Genomic DNA, 17,083 nt, shown 5'->3' with positions numbered 1-17,083 from the left:
GACCACACTCTACTGGGGAAAAAGGAAAAAAGAAAGAAGGATGTCAGAAATATACCACTTCTACTATCAATAAAACTTTAATTAACTAAATGCTCTGTCTGGCCTCTTGCCCATGTAGTAAATAAAAATCAGAGGGGCTCTCCTAAGTCATTATTACCTGTTACCAAAAATACGCTTCCATTTACATTTCCATCCTGCAGTGAAGCTGAAGAAAAATTGGCTAGCAAGTCTTTATATGCACAGAAATCTTGGTTATTCGGCTCGTGCTGTTCCCTGCATTTGTGTGTTTGCACTGGCGTCCTACAGAGTCACTTATAGGGTCCATATTTAAAATCACCTTTGTAAACATGAAGTATGGAACCCACAGCAGGGCTACTGTTGACTTTGCTCATGAGGTCTGCCCAGGGTTGTCTTGCTTTACCGCAATGCGTGTGATGCCCCTTGCAGAATTCCTTGGAGAGGAGAAGTCGTGTTCAGCAAAGCCTGTGCTGTGGCTGCTTCTGCACCGTTAACCTGGTTCCTGTTGATGTGAGGTCTTTCTGCAACCTCTGCCCAACATACTAAGGATTTAAACCATCTGAGTGGGTGTTGGGCTGCTGGGCTGCCAACGCAGATGGTGTCTTGTCTCGCCTCCCCCAGCAGGAATGAACCTCCCTACACCAAACCTGTGTGAGGTTTTTAGTAGTTCTCAACTTCAGCTGGAGGCTGGTACCAGCCTGTCCGGTTTTGCAGAGAGAATGAACCGGTGTCAGTGCTGCCTGAAAGTGGTTTTCCTTCGGGTGCAGTTACAGTGATGAGTCATGAGAAGGGAAACAATAATTCTGACTGCCTTCCTTTACTATTTGTTCCCAAATCTCCTGTTTTTTATCTCTAATTTTCAGGGTCAGCCAGTGAGGTTTAACCACAGATCCTAATGCTGAGCTGATTACACACAGATCTGCGGGTGCAATGTTAAGTTGTCAGGAGGGAGACTTGCCGTGCTGGTTGAGGTGAAGCGGCATCTTGTTAGGTACCCATCAGGCAGATGGAGTGTTACGATTTCCTTCCAGGGTTCTGCTGTCTGAGCTGGAGCTGTGGGAGTCCCCAGGTGCCATCCCATACAGCACGAGGGGACAGCATCTGCACTGGCAAAGCCCTGACACAGAATGTGAGCCGGGACTCCTGTTGGCTGCAGGTTTGCTGTGACTCCCCAGGTCATCCTCCTATGGGCCAGTGCTGGGGGACTCTGGGACCTCCTCTCCAAAGTGTCACACACATCACTTGCCGCAGGAACCTCTGGGACTGTGCTCAGGTTGCCCTTGCATGATGTGGGTTCTGGCAGCCAGGGATGAGCTCCAGGCAGCATCACCCACCACTGAGCCTGGCCTGAACTTGCTCCTTGCTTGGCCATTTCCCATAAATTGCAGACACTGTCAGAGAGTCTCCTGGATTAGCTTTTCATTGGCACTGTTTTTTGCAAAACTGCACTTTTAGTAGCTGCTTTTCACTACCCAAAAAATTATTTTGCTGTGAATCAGAACTGACTTATTATAAGTGCAGGTGGAATGTGACTCCCTAAGCCAGGGTGTCTCTGCCAGATCCCGAAAGCAGTTGAAGCTTATTGCACATAGGCTGTCCTGAGCTGCCTTACAGCTTCTCCTTGTCCCGTCCCTACGGATGGAGAGCTCTGGTGACCATGAGCTGGGATTCTCTGTTGACAGCCAGGATTTCCCAGCGCTGCTCCTTGGGGCACAGGAAAATCCATCATTTTCTTCCAGCCCATTTTTTTGATTTCCTGGTTCACCACTCAAGTTAAATTTCCTTTTAAGTGCTGTTTACGTTTGCAGCTTTAAATATGTGGGGAAGGCTTTCTCGTGGCAGGCTGTAATGTAGTGCCAGTAATTATTTCAGAGATGGCCTCTGCATTGCCTCTTGCCCTCTCATCTGTCATCAGCTGCCCCCTGTGTTTTGTGAAGTTGTTGCTTCACTGCTGACTGTGGCACAGCAAAGTGAGCTCATAAGGAGCTCAAATTACTGTTGAACCACTTCGGATCTGTTTAATGGAAACCTTCCTTCTCCAAACCCCTTTGCACTCATTTTACTTAAATCATAAAACTTCTTCTGTTTGAAGTTTATGAAAACAAACCAAAACCTTCTTCTGCATTAGTTACAAAACACTTTGCTTCCTTTCCCTGTTTTTGTTTCATACTATTTACTTAGCTGCTGCTGGAGTAGTGTATTGGGGTAAAAAGACACTCCTCCTTAGCCAAACAGTTTAAATTTTTCATAAAGGGAGATGTATAACCAAACTCATTGTGAAATGAGTTAAACGTCCATTCCAGCTCAAGCCTTAAAGAGGAAGCATGGATCATTTAAAAAGCCAGGAAAATTTGGATATGGTAGAGTATGGATGTGATAATACTTTTCAGCAGCTGTGGAAATAAAATGTCTGACTGGTTCTGGCATAAATTTATCACTTAGGGTGTATGCGTATGATCTCATGAGACAGTGAATTTGTGCAGCCACATGTAACGCTGAGCGATATGTGAGCCTGGACGCATATTTACAAAGTCCTGTGGTGTCTTCTCAATATTTTATTTTATTTTTTTTTTTCCAAAGATATGTTGGGATCTATTTTAGACATTGTTAAGTAAATTCTACATCTCCTTTTGTATTCTTGTTTGCTTTTTGGCTTGGTGTGCTACTGGCTAATCTGTTGGTGATGCTTAAGTTTAAAGGGACCTCAGTTGCACAGTCATTTCATATGGGAAGATAAAAAGGTAAAAATGTATATAGTGTTGAGTTTTTCTCTGAACTCCTTATGTTCCCTCTGTTTTTTTGAGATGCTATGATATGATCAAAGTTATTTTGGGACATTGTAAAAAGCTTTTTTAAAATGGTCAGCCATGCATTTAAGCAGGAAAAGCTTTGTTATCTGCCTTCAGAATTTCAGCAAAACCATGACCACCATGGAGTCATTTGGGTATGTTTTTTTCCAGCTGCTGTTTTTGACTTTTACAAGCAACTGTACTTCTCTTTTTAGAAAAAAACAAACTAGTAAGAAATAATAACATATTTTAGCCCTACAGACTTAGTTCTCTGTACACACTCAGTAAATGTTATTGAGATCAATGGCTTCCTGTGTTTTATTAGCATGCCAGTTTCAGCTGGTCCTCTAATCTCACATTTCTTTTTATAAGTATTTTGTAAGGAGAAGGGCCCAATTAAACCAGTTCAGGTTTCTCTGTTACAGGGCTGTTTTCCCTGCTCCCATCACGACCCGCCTGTCTCGCTGCCCGTCTGCTGCTTCACAAGGCTCTGGCACTTCTGCCTTTGCTCCTACACTCGTTATCTTTGTGACCATCTCTGCCTCCTGCTATTTTGATGTGTACACAAAAGTGCACAGTCCCATGTTTGCTTTTGTATTTTTTTTTAGCCAACACAGGCTGAGATTACAAGGTAGTTCCACCTCCCTGTGCACGACTGCTCTAGACACCGAAACCTCCCAGTCTGGAGCTGCGTGTCCCTTGTGTCCCCTCCACAGTTACTGACTCCTGTGCCAGCCCCTCAGAGCGGGGGTGGGAAAGGAGTGGGGAAAGCTGATGGCAGCTGCTGCAGGGTGACCAGGACAGCTTCTGCTATCTGATCCTGCAGCCAGGTGCTTTCTGTTGTTGCCAGTAAAGGTGAGGATGCAAGTTAAAAGGGGCCATCCTGCACCTGCAACAGCCATCACTGACTGCAGGTAGCTGGGCTGTAGCAGGAAGAAAGACTTTAGCAGCGTGCCTCTCGAAGGATCATTTTCTGCTTCTCCAGAGAAGAATAATGCAGGTCAGCAGCGCCTGAAGACTTTCTGCTGGGCTTAAGTCTGACTTAAATCTGATCCTGCTCTGGGTGCCTGGTGTGTGGTGAAGCAGCGCTGCTGAGGTCCTTACTGCTCTGCTGTTTCACTGGGAGCTCAACGAGGTATAGAAGCATCCACCACGTTTGTGCTTTTTTCTTATTGTACAAGTATCCTGCAAGTTTTGTGACACAGGAGTGAGTCTTGGTCAAGGTAAGGTCAGAGGAGTGTACTTTAGATCCTCTATTGGGGATGCAAGACTTTGACTGTAAATTCAAGATGAGCAAAGACCTGTTTCAGGATGGAATGCCCTATGATTTGAATTTGTCCGCTTTGAATCTGCTTTAAGTATTTTCTTGAATATATATATACTGGGATAGATCTTTAGGATTGTGTATATGGAAACAGTAGTTTAAACTGGATTAGAAATACAAAAAAAAAAAGAGGAAAAATCCTTTTTATAAATAAGTTTAAAATAAATGTGTAGTTTAGCCTTAGTGAAATATTCAGTCTAACTTAACCTCCCCTGCTCTCCTGATCTATGCACCTTAAGGTTTCCCTCCCTGCCCTGAACATTTGTGACCTGTTGAAATTTACTGGTGAGGGGGTTGGAACCAGGTTGGTTTTTTTTTTGAGAAATAAGAAAAATTTTACAGTAGTTTTTCTGTTGAATTCAGAGATATTTGCTTGATATTTATTTTTATTTTTATTCAATGAATTTAGTAACTAGTTATTTCAATTCACTAAGTAGTTATTCCAAAGCTGAAAATAGAGTCAAGAATATGACTGAGATAGAAACTAGTTCTAAAATCTGGAATCTGGACCAAAAATAATGAAATTGCTAACTTTAGATAATAATTCATTTTATAAATTTGATCTGTAAACAAAATGTTCCACTTTGTGCACAGCTTGCTTCAGGTCATTGTATCCAAGTAAATAAAATCAGTTTTGCTCTGGTTTATCTTACTCTGCCTTCGCTTATGTCTCTTAACGCAGCTTTGATAAGAATTACAGCTGAAAATGTGTTCACTTAGAGCATTAGAAGTGAGTCATTTTCCATGTGTAATAAAGAATTTGAGTAAGTTTCTGTTATATGCGACCAATTAGTGGTGTAATTTATCTGCCTCTTCAGCAAATAAAAGGCTCATGTTACAGCAGCCCTTCTGCAGAGAACAACTGAAAGGTAGAAAATGCTACAAATATTTAACAAACAAGATTTCTGCTTAAATAATTTTCGCTCTTGGTACCTGTACGTTTCTAGAATACAAATCAACACCAATGTTTTCTCCTCTGATGTGTCTTGTTCAGTCCTTTTTAGCCGAAGTGAAGAATGGAGGTGTGGGATGATTTTGAGCCTGTGTGTCCTTCGCACTTGATGTCAAACGTTGAAAACCACAGACTGCAAGCTTTGAATATGCAGAAGTTGCCCCTGGCTGTGCAAGAACATATTTAGATGTGCGGACCACAAAGAATCTTTTTGGTCTTTCCAAGATGAGCTACCTTGGTTAAAAACAAGTTTAAAAGTTGAAGCTTGCTACGATTTCTTTCTCAAATCTAACAGATGCCAGGATAAAGGGAATTAGTCATAAGAAGGAAGTCTTAAAACTGGTTTTTAATTAGTTTTCAAAGGTGAGGGTTATGTTGATCGTTTAAATCTTTGGATTTCTCACCACCACTGGAGTAAATGCAGTCTAGCATGAGGTCTGGCAAGATACATTCTGGTCTGTAAAAGGCCTTGTGCAAGTCAAACCAGATGTGCTTTGGGATTGTATTTAGCATCTGTGGCTGGTGATGGAGCAGTTAATGAGAGGAGATGACTTGTTCTCACCAGCACGGGATGGTTGTAGGTTCAGCTGATACGGACTCATTATTTATGCATGTTTTGGTGAGTCTGTCAACGCTGACTTGGAGAATGTAGGTCAGCTGTGCCAGTGAGGCTCTGGTTTCTGAAAGAAGATTGCCAGTCCTATCCCAGCGCCTCTTTCCAGTGCCCATTGGGCTTTTGGGGTGCCTGGTGTGCTTCATTAGCAGTCTGCTTCCTGGCTGCCTTTGACATCAGTCATCTGATAGTCATTTGCCCAAGGGCATCTCTGAGGGAAGCAGAAGTTTCCTTGGGTCTGTTCTTCCTGGTGTCAACTCTGATGGGCAAGAAAGGGACGTACTTCTGCACAGTCTCTTTTTGCAGTCCCTGTGACCCTCTCACCTGACTTTTTGGGTTGCTGGAGGAAAACATATGCTGCTTGGCGTGTTTGCTCCATATGTGCCAACTGCTCAAAGGAGGTGATTGTCCTGCTCTGCTCTGCTCTGTGCTGGTGTGGCCTCACCTGCAGCACTGTGTGCAGTTGTGGGTGCCACAGGATAAAAAAAAGATAGAAAGCTGCTAGAGAGTGTCCAGAAGAGGACTGTGAATTTGGTGAAGAGTTTAGAGGGGAAGCCGTATGAGGAGCAGCTGAAGTCACTTGGTTTGTTCAGCCTGGAGAAGAGAAGACTGAGGGGAGACCTCATGGTGGCTCCAGTTTCATCACAAGGGAGGAGGAGGCGCAGCCGCTGAGCTCTTCTCTTTAGTGACCAACGACAGAACCTGAGGGAATGGCAGGAAGATGTGCCGGGGAGGTTCAGGTTGGACATGAGGAAAAGGTTCTTCACCCAGAGGTGCTGGACACTGTAACAGGCTCCCCAGGGAGGTGTCACAGCCCCAAGCCTGACAGTGTTCAAGAAGAGACTGGACAACACCCTCAGACCCACGGTGTGAACTGTGGGGTTGTCCTGTGCAGGAACAGGAGTTGGACTTGATGATCCTTGTGGGTCCCTTCCAACTCAGAACATTCTGTGATATAAAGGAAATAGATATCAAGTACGTTACATCCTTCCGAAGCTGTGACAATTTCCCTACCACCTTTACTATTACTCTGAATATTTGATATCAACAAAATTACAGTAGATTAAATAACATTTTTCAATTCAAACCCGATGTGATAGCTGTAATTGTTGCCAGGTAGTATCTGAAGATATTTCTATCTAAACACAAAACCTAACCCATGAGAGAGAGAATAAGTGACTGCTGATGAGATTACAAAGCAAATTATTGACAAACAATGTTTTCTATCATGGAGACTGGGGAAGGAGGAAAGCAATTTATGCAAAAGGCATCAAAAGCAGCTTTGGTGTACATATTAATTATGGATGAAAATTTTTAGTTTAAATAATGGGTTTTATTATCTGAGTTAGGCTTTTATAGTTAAGGTATGGGAATAGACTATAGTTAAGGTAAGGGAATAGACTGAATTTGGGATAAATATTCTAAACGTAAGTGTTGGAAGCATTTAAATCAGCAGAAGGAAGAGGAACGGAGAGAAGTAGGAACCAATTGGCCTCTTTTTGTCTGTAAGACCCTGAGACTGGGATTTGTGTATCCAACTGAGGTTTTTCCTTTGAAGTGTTTTGAAGAGTAGTTAATAATACACATGCCTTCTTCTCTGAGAAGTCAGGTATCACTGACTAATTAACCAGGGTTATAAAATGAAAACACAATTTAACTTGCTTTGCAAATTAAAACAATGAAATATTTCAGCACCTGTAGCACCAATTTTCTGTTACATTGTTTCAAAATCAATGGGCTTTCACTGAAGATAAATGTTCTTCTGGTTTTACATGGTCCATACTTTATCTTTGTCCTTGAATTCTGTGTATGGCTGTTTTCTATGATGACATTTTTGTGAAGGACTTGTGCATGTTTCTGCTATTTCTCACATACATCCCTCCGTGCAGGCTTTGGATGGGGGAATGAAGCCACTTAATGTCTTGGTAAAGGGTTTTTTTCTGTCCGTAGGAATAAATCAGTCTTTTATTTTAGAAAACGTTTGCACAGTGATGGCACCTATTAAACATAAAATGCCTCTATGATATCCATTGAAAAGTATATCCATGAATAAAGAATGAGCCATGTGAATCAATACTATTACTTTTCATTCTCTGCTTTCTTAGGCTTGCCTGTTGCTATTCTCTTTATTAGCTTTCCATGGTGGTGGTGTTTTCTTTTCAAAAGAGGCAACACAGCCCTCTTATTCCCCATTGCTTTGTTTTTATCTGTAGCACACACTGTAATGCGAGAGGGAAGCTGGGACATGCAGGTAGTTTGTCTTTAAAATAGTCTTTTTATTGTAATTTTTTTATTCCCCCTCCTTGCTACTGCTTGTGTCTTTTGCCATATCAGCTCTGCCCTTTTATCTCTTGTATCATTTTATGGTATGTTGTGCATAGTTTGTGAACACAAATTGATGGCCTCTGAATCGGAGGCTAATACAGCATATTCCTGATTAGATGAGGTCTCTTGTCTCTCACATAGATTTTAAATAATCCAGAGCACTTTAAGTATAGTTTGAACAGTAAAACTTATTCTGTGTTAAATTCCGGGAGATTTTTGTAACAGCAGTTTTCATCAGGGTTATTAATTCAGGGTTGTTAACTTTCAGATGTTCACTAAGGCCACGTCATCTTCACTTCTCATCAGTGTTCTTTTACTGGTTTAATAAACCAGCATCATTACATCTTTGTCATGTCTGGACTTGTCTTTTCTGTGCAGAGGGTAGTTGCAATTTACTGTCTTAATTTCAAAATTTCCAAATGTTAAGTACAGTGGCTGGTGTTCATAGCAGCTGATAAACCTTGCCCAGAGGAAGGCTGGTTTGGTAACAGCAAAGGAACAAGGATAATAATGAGGGTCATGGTTTGGAGAAATGGATGGGTGTTAATGCAAAGCAAAGACTGAGTGTGTAATGGGCAGGTAGTGAGGGTAACCCTCCAGCTCTGACTTATGTTCACACCAATATTGTTCCCTTATTCTTTTTGTTATCACACAACTAGATTCTAATGTGATGCAGGTTTTTATCCTCCTTGTTAGCGTGAAGATGGTCCCAGCTCCTGGTAGTAATGAGCCCGTGGACTGTACAAAGTGGGGGAGGCTGCAATTCATTGCTGTGCCCGGCCTCATTTAGTGAAGCTTTTTGGGAGCGTGCAGCACTACTGTGTGTTTTGTGATGATGACAGAGCCTGTTACGTTTTAAATGTGTTTTCTTTCCAGAAGCATGACAGGGTTTTCACGCAGCTCGCTGCCGTGTTTAAGGTTCCATCACCATTTCCATTATAAAATCCTGGTTTCCTGTCATGGTGCTGTGCAGCAGCCCTGTGACAAAGTACTTAGCAGAAAAAGGTTTTGTGGGAATTATGAAATGAAAAAATAAATCAGCTTCTTTTATGTTCAGTAAAAATATTGGAAGGAAAAAAAGCCCACGTGTGCGTGATTAAAATGAACTTTTATGGAGTTTAAGAAGCCTGTCCCTTCTCACTGTGGGAATGCGGAGAAGCTGAAAGGTGGAGCGGGAGAGCACTTTTCAGTAGGTGAGGGCTGTGAAGGTCTTGGCATTGACCCAAAGGAGTAAACACGGATGTTATCACGGCCCCTGCAGCGAGCAGGGGTATGAACGACACTAATGTCATTCTGCTAGAATTAATTGTTCCAATTGCCCAGGTGCTGTGCCAGCCGCAGGCTGCAGAACTGCTTCCCTATATCGTCGTTTCTATTAAATGTGTTTGCTGATAAACAACTCAGGCTCTCTTTATTAGTCTTGGAGAGGTGTGTTCTGGTTGGTAATTGTCTCTAGCTTGGATGGGAAACTCTTGGGTCTCTGCTGGTGGCATATTTGTGACTTGTAATAGACTCTTTTCTGACCTTTGACCATGTGCTTTGCACAAATAGAAAAGGAAATTACTGGAACATCTGACCTTTGTAGGGGTCAGACTTTCATTTTTACTTTCTTGACTAAAGTTTTGTGAATTCTAAGTTAATCTGAGTTCCAGGGACATTTTGACCAGGCTGAAGCACTGTCTTGCCTTTCTTTTTCTTTTCCCAGTTTTTAAAAGTTTCATTTCCTCGATCTGTGAAGTTGTAATTCTAGATGGTGCATAAGGTTCCTTGCTCATACACACAGATCTAAACTCATAACAACTGGAGGCAGTTTGTGGTGTTCTATTAGCGGAAAAGGAAGCCTTGAGTTAATCAACTCATAGTAAATGAAATCTTAATGGTTGTATTGACAGACTTCTAGTACTGGCCTTGCGGACTGTCATAGCAATTCAGCAGCATGCAGTAATATTCACTTCCAAACTGAAAGTCCATTAAAAAAGCAGGGCTGTCTTTGCATGACTTAAGTTTTTAAATCATCTATATTAATTTCTAATTTCCTATTTTTAATGTGAATTAAATGAACAGTAGATTCAGAGCTAATAAAGCAAATTGCATGTCAGATTTTTAGAGTGAGAAGGGATCTTCTGGCATTAATGCTAAACAGGCTTATGTTTCATTCAGCTTACAGCTTTAGTCTGCCAATCAGACTTTGATTTTTCACATATTTTCTTAATAGTTTGTACATTTGGTGATTGCTTTTTGCAAGAATCACTGTAAAAAAACAATCAAGTAGAGGTGATTCACCAAGATCTGTTCTGATTATGAAGAAAGGCTATATCTATGTGTGACTATATGCATATGTACATATTTATCTGTATGTTTCTGTGTTTGCTTTAAAACAGCAGGCTTCAAGGCTTTAACCACATGCAGAATGTAATCACATTGTTTTTTCTTGGCCGTGTTTATGGAACATTTATGATCCTTTTAAGTCCACATGTGGATTTAAAAGGCAAATTAATAGAAGCAAGCAAGAGACACTTGGGATTATAAATTCCATATTCTTTGCCATAGTTAGGGATTGTCTTTTACCAATGATGGAAAATTCAAGAGTCCTCTGTTAGAGTTTAAATAGACAGGACTTGAAATTACTGAGCATCTAGAAATGTAGTAGATGGTGAAATGCAGAAGGGCTCAACTGAGACTTGCATGATCCCCCTTGAGTTTCCAGTTCTCTCTAATTTCTCATATCACTCTGGGCAAGCACCTTGATTTGTGTGTTATGGGGTGATTTCGTTTCCTTTCTCCCCATCTTACGCAATAAGGAGGTTTGATCTCAGCTCTGCAGAGTGCTGTGAAGGTAGATTGCACAGTGTTCAGACCAATGCAGGCTTCCACTCCTAACTTTAGCCCTGGACCACTGTGATAACCAGTCAGGTGGGGAGAAATGTCTGCAGAAGGTGACAAGATTTATGCACTTAAGAGCATATGAGGAGGTGACTGAGTTCAGGGAAGCTGTGGTGTTTTCTCTCTTTCTTTCCTACTGTTAAGAACTTTCTGTGTTCTGGTTGTTTCCCAGCAGTCAGGGAGTCGCTGCTCTTCAGTTGTTGCCTCTCTTTCTGCAGTTTGTTCCTGCAAGTCGCTTGAAAGACTGTTCTAAAAACAAAGCACATCTTCTGTATATATATTTCCATAGTGCTACCAACTATAACGACAAGTATTACAAGTTCCACTGTTGAGCCTGTTTTGTACGTGTGTCAAGGGGAACCATCCTGCAAGTGGACTACCTGTGGAGTGATGCTCCTCAGTGTGCAGCGCAAAGCCATTCAAAAAAGCTCTTAAAACTGGGAAAAACACCAGTGCCTAATGAGAAGTCTTGTGCTGACTGAAGCGTATATTTGGTCTGAATTTATTTAAATAACTGTGAGAACATGTGCTGCCAAAGCCACTTTTTTCAAGACCTAATTGCTTTTAAGTCTTGGGGAAAAAAAATCATCTTGTACATGCATGTCTACAGTTGTAAACATCTTTAAGACAAATGTAGATTAATGAAGTGTCTTGAGAGTGCTTGCCTATACATGCACTTAACCTAAATGGATGATGAACTGAATATATGAATGCTTCATTACAGAGAGACAGAGGCAAGTCTAAAGTTTTTAATTTGGATTAAGAAAGCTGGGACTGACTTTCATACGTGTCCAAATGGTGCTCGTGTGTCTCCTTGCTAGGAGTCTGCCGTGCATTTGCAGTCTGAGCTCATTGCTCTCCAACGGGAGCAGATGGGGATTCTTGAACTTGGCCCAAATTCCTAGAAAGTCACTGCACTGACGTTTTGTAAAGGTGTGAGAGCGAGTGGGAATTTGGATGGCAGAGGGTGTTGTGGCAGAGAACGCAACGAGGAACAAGCAGCAACACTTTGGTCAGTGCTGCCACGATGACTGTGAATATAAAATGTTTCACTGTGGTGGAATAAATCCTCCTTTCCCTTGCCATCTAGGTGCCATATCAAATGGATCTTCTTTGCTTGATTTTTCTTTTTTTTTTTTTTTTAAACACAGCCCCCCAATATAATTAGCTCATAATTACCATTCTTTATGGCACTTTAAAATTGGAATATCCCAATACTTGAGTCTTTTCCTCCTCCCTTCCCAGTTTGGATAGGACTTTTGACTGCCTTGCAGATACATTGACAAGGGTTATGAAGATGGCTGAGGGCCACATGTGAGTATTATTAATATTTCCTATTCCTCTCCCCCTGCACGTTCCTGCCTGTTTCCCTGTGGTCTCAGCATTGCTGCTCCGCTCTGGGGAAATCTGGAGGGAGCTCTCAAATCCCAAGTGATTTTGAACAGGAAAGTGACTTTGGCTCTCCTGCCTCTTCTTATTTAATGGAATGAGCAGAGATGAGTGTATGTGTATTATTGTAAATGAAATGGGGGGGGGGGGGGGGGGGGTGGAATTGGAGATGTTATATTTAGTAATAGTAATTTTAAAATTTCTCACATGGAAATGTGATTCTGCCCTTTTTAACAGGCTATTCTCACTTGCATGACAGACTGGTAATCCTGTTTATCCATGGATTTACTGATTGAGTTCTTTTTGCTTTAGGGGTTGGAGATTTTGTGAGCAATCTTACAAGCTGGTTAACTCTAATTTAAAACAAAGTGTTTAAGAGAACAGTGTGTCCTTCTGATGGAGTAACTTCTAAACACAAAATTCTCTCACTTCTTTCAAAACAATAAATACTCATACCAGGAAAGGTCTGGTAGCTTTCCTTTAAAATGTGTGGCTCCTGCCTCAGTGCCAGCAAGATTTTGTGTTAGATTGAAATCGCCATATTGTATCAGACTACAGTTGTCTGTTTATTAGATACCTACTTATGTGATGAGCTTTACAAAGGAAAGCTGATCACATCTTTTGTTCTAGGTAGCATTAGTTTAATATGTGGAGAACCCATTGTGTGTGTAAAATCATACACCAGTCTGAACCACTGCTTTGGAAATTATTTTCGGTTGGTTAACTTCAATTTTTTACCTTTTTTTTAAAAAAAAAAAAAAAAATTAAGTTTCAATTTATCATTTGAATATTCCAGCAAAAAATCAGATGTTAATTTATATGTTTTAAGTCTCTCGGACCAGATGAAGCTGTGTAACAGAAAACCAAAGCAGGAAAGGCAGTTATTGCTGGCAAGTGATTGGATGTGTGCTGTTTTTCAGTATCTAGAATAGTAAGAAAACTGGCAGATGTGTAGGCTGCAAACCTGGTATCTGTATAATGCAGGCTGTTGGAGTTATTGTCTGTAATACCATCTCTGATTAGCATGGACTAGTCTTGTGTGCACCTCTACAGTATACGAGCCATTTGCTGCTCTCCTCAATGTGCAGGTTTGTGTCAGCTTTTACTGAGACTCCTTCACTCTTTGTCTTCCTTTAGGACAAAATAGACACGACCGAAAATGGCTCATGTACAACCACCCTGCACACACTGAGCCGTGTCCTCAAAAAATTGTGTCACAGCTTCCAGGCTTCTCTGGCATTGGTGCAGCGCTGTGGTCCCCGCTTCTGCATGCCATATAAACCATATAAACCATGTGCAGCTTTTACCAGGCACCCGTTCAGCCCAAAGGCACTTCGGTCCCCTACAGAACGTGTTGCTGTTTGGTGCTGCTGTGTCAGCGGGGCGGTTTAGCCATACGATTGAAAGATATGCAAAGAAAAAGTGAAGGAATAAGTTCCCCTTTCAAGCTAAATGCTCAAGCAGCTACTTTGGAGCAGCACGCCTGTCAGTTCCTATAAAACTAGTTATCTGGATGTAATGGATAATCATATCCCTTGCTCTGGAATCTCTGTTCTTGTAAAGAGCAGACCTCAGCAGACATTTCTCATGCCTTTTACACCAGTTTTCAGTCCTGCCACATGTGTTTGTAGTGTGGTTTTCTTTTAAACCGTATGATACAGTTCCTATAGTGAGCCTTAACTTAATTCTTCTCTGACAAAGGTCCTCTTGTCTGTTTTACAAAGGCATGTGCTGACATCCACTCAGTTCTTTTCATCAAGTATTTGGCAGCGTAATTATGTATGAAGAGTCATTCAGACCATGCTGACTTAGACCTACTGAAAGATCTGGCCCAGGGTCTGCATTTCTGTCTGGGTTTTGATTTACTCAGTATCTGGAAGATACACACAAATGTTGGGGAGGGGAGAGGTAATAACCATCAGGATTAAAAATTTGCACTTGTTTCTTTATTTCACTCTTTACTGTCAGGGTTTTATTTAGCTTGCTATATGAAAATATAAATGGTAATCTGCACTTGCTGATATGCAGATTGTACAAAAGATTTAGAAGGGTGTGAAAACATTTCATTTGCTCAATGAATCTTCAGGTTTTTGGAAACTGCAAGGTTAATGGTTCGCTACTGAAAGCTTTATAATTGCTGTCCCTCTTGGACGGGCTCTGCCTCAAGGGATCGCTCAAATAAAGGAGCCCCTTGGATCCTGCCCATCTTGTTACTTCAACAACAAGTCAGGACCTAATAAGAGATCGCCTGGTATTTTTTTAGCCTCTTGTTGAACACAGGTTTCAGTAGCAGCTGGTGAGCTGTTTGACTTCCCTAAGTGTGTCCTGGCGGTCCCCAGGACAGCTGGCCACGGGTGTTTTGTCCAGGCTTCAGGTATTGTGTGAGGAATTCCTGCACCCCCACTCCTGCATACACTATATGGGATTCAGCTTATACAAGTTTCTATACAAATGTCATTGATACCTCGTTGTGTTTCTCCCTTTTCTTGAGATAATTTTGCAGTAGGTGTTACTGTCCATCTGTCTTGTTACCTTGTGAGCTGTCTTTGGCACAGAAAAACCCTGAGAGTTTAGCTGATCAGTGACCTGTTTTATTGTTGTCTGAGCTTTGCACATCTGCTACACGAGCCTTTTTTCTCTCCGTTGACACATAAACAGAACCAGGTGGATGTATTTGCGAAGTGGATGTAACATCTGAGTAGCTGGTTGAGAGCTGAGCCTGAATCACTGAATTTTTGGTATTCCCTGTCCAGCTTTGCTCTGGTCGCAGTTTGTATTTCACAGCAGCGCTGGGAATTGAAACTGGGGCTACCCTCTGACTTCTGAGCTGGTAAGCACACTCTGCATGAGATACAGCCACCTCTAGAGACACAGATACAGAAGCTGTAGGTACAGAAGAGCTCAGCATTATCCCAGCTTCTATATCCTTCTTTTCCTCCCTGCCTGGACTGTTCAAGGGACAAGTGACTGATGCACCAACTGAACAAACCTGAGGGACAGGGATGTGAAATTAAAGGCAAGGCTTCTGCAACCAAAATGAAGAAACGTCGCCATTTCCCACTTCCATCAGCTGGGACAGAGCTGGCTCTTGCGGCAACTGGTCGCTCCTTGTCGATGTGGAGCAGTTGTTTTTATTGCAGCTGCCAACTTGAGACCGGTTGGGTCTTTGGGAGGGTATGAGGGTGCAGGACACCTCCTGCTTCACTGGGACAACTGTGCTTGTTGCCTCTCAGAGAATAAGGGCAAGTGTGTTGGAGAAGAGCAGGAGAAGCCCTGTGAGCAGGCAGCTGTGAGAATTCGAGCCCTGGAATGGAAAGCTGCCAGCGCGGCTCCTGGACCACAATGGGTACAACAGCTCTAATCCAGGTCATGGGGAGACTCACGCATTTGTCACTGAAGAGGAACCCTGCCTGTCACTTGTACAGAAAAGAACAGCTACCACAGACTCTCCTTGTTCAGCACTTTAGCCTTTTCTTAGTGATGATGTGATTTGCTGAGGACTTCTAATCCCAAGGACCAAATTGTTCAGTTTCAGTTTTAATGTCATGTTTTATGGTTTTGAAGACGATGCTTTGCAGGTCTCCATCTCATTAATGCCCTTATTCAGAGTGATGATCTAAGCAAAAGGATTAATAATAGAATTTAACATTGCTGCTTTTGATTTGAGAATTTCATGAAGACTAGTGTCAAATTAAAATACTTAGTGTTTTGTGTGTCGCTCTTTGTAGTCTCAACTCTTTTTGTGACAAGTGACATTAATTTTCGTACCATTCTGGAAGAAAGAAATCGAATCTCTATTTCTAATTGCTGCTGGTTAGGAATGTGATATGTGTGTAATGCAGGATAGATTGATTAGAGTCATTATGACATGAAATGAAAATGTCAGACCACAAAAATAAGCAATAGAGGTGTTGCATTTTTTATTACACTTTTGCCTTGGGTTTTGCATAATTGAAAAAGTATCATACACACAAGAAATAACCTTGCCATGAAAAACAGAATATCAGAGAAGAAAAAAAGCCCTCTGAATTACTGGTATAAACTGAGTCCCAGGAGACTGAGTATGATTTGTCTGAAAAATAACATGCAAAGAAATATGGGGGGTGTGTGTGGAATAGAAGAAACATGTATTCTGGTTTAGAATCACAAGGAGACTGGGCTGCATCTTTTTACAAACACGAGAGTCTTTTCAGGCCTGTGGCAGAAGCAATGGAAACATTTCCAAACAGATCCTAGTGATGACCTGCCTGGAAGATGGGGAAGGAAAAAAATGTTCTTATTAGTGTGTTATTTTCTTTAAATAAGCTTCAGAGCTTTCTTATAAGAATAGATGCCTTGCTTTAATAATTTAAAACTTTTGCAAGACTAGGATCTGATGTCCAGACCCTTCTCTCTTTACCTTACTGTGGAAGCACCATCAGTAGCACTGTTAGTCCTGAATCCTTCTGTGCTGGTGAGAATCCAAGTACTATTTTTGCAAAATGGCACATTCAGTGGCTTTCCCTGCCAGCCTCCCCTTTCCTTCCTCCATAGACTCCATGTCTGGATTTGTGCCCCAGGGGGTTTTGGAGCCAGGGGAGCTGTGATGTGTCCTCTCCATGGGATGCTCCTCTGAGCCTGGGACTTTCTGGTGGGAAAACAGAGCTGAGGAGAAGTACAGGGTCCTGTGCTGTTCCAAGTGACTTTATCACAAACTTGTAAAAGCTGGGGGATGGAAAACACACTTGGGCAGAGCAAGGCTGGAGGGAATAGTGCTCTCTGGGAACAGTGGCCTCTTTGGCACGGCAGTG

Source organism: Nesoenas mayeri, assembly GCF_963082525.1.
Source record: "Nesoenas mayeri genome assembly, chromosome: 1".
NCBI lineage: Eukaryota > Metazoa > Chordata > Aves > Columbiformes > Columbidae > Nesoenas > Nesoenas mayeri.
The sequence above is the reverse complement of the archived record's forward strand: the minus strand, read 5'-3'. Positions refer to the sequence as shown.